Source organism: Lolium perenne, chromosome 4, assembly GCF_019359855.2.
Source record: "Lolium perenne isolate Kyuss_39 chromosome 4, Kyuss_2.0, whole genome shotgun sequence".
Lineage (NCBI taxonomy): Eukaryota > Viridiplantae > Streptophyta > Magnoliopsida > Poales > Poaceae > Lolium > Lolium perenne.
In genome coordinates this window covers 25,354,801-25,358,423 of record NC_067247.2, presented here as the reverse complement: position 1 = coordinate 25,358,423, position 3,623 = coordinate 25,354,801, and positions in this window count along the sequence as shown.

Below are 3,623 nucleotides of genomic sequence, written 5' to 3'. Positions count from 1 at the left end.
TCCAAGCTCGGATCCGGCAGGAAGCAAATTCCGCCTGGCATTTTCCTGGAGCATCTCCGGATACCCTCGGTGAAGGGCGCTAACCCGGAAAACCCAGAGGTGGCAGTGTCTCCGGCTAGGGAGGTGATGGCTATCATTCCGGCTTGGACACAGCCTTTCCTGGATTACCTCATCGGTCAGAAGCTGCCAGAGGACGAGGTCCTCGCGCGACAGATCGTCAGACGAGCAAGATCCTACACAGTTGTTGATGGACAGCTCTACAAACGAAGTGCAGCAGGGGTATTTCTCAAATGCGTCTCCAATCAAGACGGCATTGAAATCCTCAGAGAGATCCATGCAGGGGACTGCGGGCATCATGCCGCCCCCAGGTCACTCGTTGCAAAAGCTTTTCGGCTAGGTTTTTACTGGCTCACAGCTAAAGAAGATGCTGACAAAATAGTCAAGACCTGCCGAGGTTGTCAGTACTACGCTACTCAACCAAACGCTCCAGCCCAAGAGCTGAAGACCATACCTATCACCTGGCCATTTGCGGTCTGGGGGCTCGATATGGTTGGTAAGTTAAAAAGATCATCTCCTGGCGGTTTTGAATACCTTACGGTTCTTGTTGACAAATTCAGCACGTGGATCGAGGCAAAGCCAGGGAGACAAGCCGATGGGGCTACGGCACTAAAATTAAATGCAGCCTCGTGATGAGATTCGGCATCCCACACAGCATAATCACGGATAATGGCACAAACTTCGCTCAAGGAGAGTTGAGGGATTATTGTGAGACAGTAGGGATACGGCTGGACCTTGCATCTGTGGCTCACCCACAATCCAACGGTCAAGTCGAAAGGGCTAATGGCCTAATATTATCAGGAATTAAACCGCGCCTTGAAGAACCGCTGCGACGAGTAGCCGGAGCTTGGGCTGATGAGTTGGAAGCTGTTTTGTGGAGTTTACGAACTACCCCTAACATATCAACAGGGTTTACCCCATTTTTCCTGGTATACGGATCCGAAGCCGTGCTTCCCTCCGACATCATCCACGATTCACCGCGAGTTTCCGCCTACAATGAAGAAACAGTTGATGAGGCCAGACAGCTATCTGTGGACCTGATCGAGGAAGCTCGGAACCTAGCTGACCAGCGCTCCGCCATCTACCAGCAGAAGCTCCGACGTTATCACAGTCGTCGAGTTAGGAATCGCTCCTTCATGGCAGGAGACCTGGTCCTCCGCCTTCGACAGGTGAAAGACCATAAGCTGCAATCTCCATGGGAAGGACCTTTCGTCGTTAGCAAAGTGCTTCATAACGGGTCGTACTACCTTGTTGATTTCCGCGAGCTGAGGGATAGACCTGCTAATTGGCACCGGAAACGCAAGCGTGAGGATCCGGATGACATCTACGATGAGACAGATCGCCCTTGGAACATCGCACAGCTACGTCCTTTCTACACTTAGCATATTTTTTTTCGAGTTACAAACTCTGTAATAATTATACATGATCAATGAAATAAAGCTTATGGTTCACTCTCCGAGTCTTTTACCTCCTTTACTTGTTCATTTTTAGATCATGTATGTTTTCCGACTAAAACCGCAGAGCTGGATTTTTCCGCCTAGGCGTGTATGAAAGTTGTGATTTTCAAAAATCGACCTTTAGGACGTAAGCTTAAGTTTTCTGATTAAATTGTTATCTGTTGCGAACTCGTGGATTCCTAGTAGCGATTTCCGGCACCTATGCCTGGGGGCTTGTTTCCACGGTTATGGACGGATTGCCATTGGGCTTCGTCACCGCTGGCGAGTGTTTCCGGCTAAGGTCCTCCGGCTCGTGGAAGGTCAAGCGGGCAAGCCGGAAAAACAATAAAATCAGCACTTGCTTTCCAACATAAAACGAAACATGCGCATAACATTAACGGATAGCAGGATAAGTGTTTCCGCCCCATGCATAGTTGTTTCGTTTCCTAGCTACTTAAGAATTAAAAGTCTTATTACAAACCCACTCTGGGGCCAAAATGATGCAACTTGTTTCATTGTCTAAACAGGAACTCTACTCGGAGTCCTCTTCTTCAGATTCCTGGTAGGCAGAGCCGTCGTCGTCACTGTCACCGGATCCGGCTTCGGAGTCGTCACCAGAGTTTCCTCCGGAATGCTCGACGCTCGACCCGGAGCCTTCCCCATAATACTCCGGCTCACCTTCCTCCTCCTCCTCTGCATCGGAAAATCCCTTGGGCAGGTCGTGTTTATTATACCAGAACGAGTGATCCACTCGCCTGACAAACAATTGCTCATAGCCTTGGGTTTCCGCAAGGAGGGCACCCATGTCGGAACCCTTGGGGGCTCCGCGTGCAACATTCGCCAAGTTGAGCAAGGGGAAGTGAGCCTTGCAGGTGGCCAAGACCAGGGAGGCGACTCCGCGTGCGGAAGATTTTTGCCAGTCCTTGATGAAATCCGGCACTTGTTCCATAAGATTGGTCATCGTATCGATGATTGTGGTTTTGGCCTTTTTCAGAGACAGAGTCTTGGCGATTCCGCGACAGGCTTCAAATAACGCGTCAATAGAAATCCGCGCTTCATCGTATGCCTCCGTCCTCTTCAGGTTCGACTCTTTTGACCACTCGAAGCCAAGGCTCACTGTGGAAGAAGGAAGTCCAGTTCCGTTAGAAATAGAGCATATAAGGCAGTCGGAACAATGACACGGAAAAAAGCTTACGGAAGATAAGTTGGTCGATGGCCTCCGCCTCCGCCTCCAAAACTTTGTTCTTGGCTACCAAGGAGATCACGCGACCCTGGCTCTTCTCTAGTTTGTCGTTCAGATCCGCCAGGACGCGGGCATGCTTATCGGAGAGCTCCTTCCTCGCCTCAGTCTCCTTGTTGGAGGATTCTTGGATGAAGGTTTTGAGGGATTCATTCTCCGCCTCAAGCACCTTGACCTTGGCGGATAGCTCATCAAACGAGGAGTGCTTGGCAGTTTCTTCTGAAGGCAGAAAGTTGCGCATATTATGCATCCTGAACAACCATGTCAGCACAAAAAGTAAAGACCCGGATCTCGTACCTTGAAGGCGGGTCTCAAGCAGCTGGATAGCTTTTTGGCTATTTTCCGCGTGCTGGCGCAGCCCCTCGATCTCCGTGATTTGCTCCAGCACGTGCACGCGCAGATCTTCGTGCAATTTCCGCGTGGTCTGCGAGGCAGCAAGGAGTTAGTCGGATATTAAAATCTTGGAGGCCAGCGAAGAATTCAAAGTATTGGTATAAATTTCAAATTTCCGCCTAAAAGTACATTTTGGGAAAGCATCGGCTAATACATGTTACACGGAAATATATCACCCAATGCTTGGGGGCTAGTATCACCTGCCGCACTTCCTTGTGCTTGGCGAAAAACTCCTTCAGGCCGTCCTCCAAGTCAGCGAGCTCTCGCATCTCCTCGTCCGGCTTTCCCCACACTTTGTTCAGCATGGTGGAAACTTCCGCGTGACGCTGTGCAAGGGTAAGCTTTTGAAGGGACGGAGTCGGTCGATGGTCGACCCGAGTCGCGTTGGTGACTTGAAGGAGCTTTACCTTTTGCTCCTGTTGATCTTCTGTGGGCTCCGTGAAAGCGGCGCTTGGCTGATCTTGCGGAGGAACAGATGAGGAGGCCCCTTTGGCGGA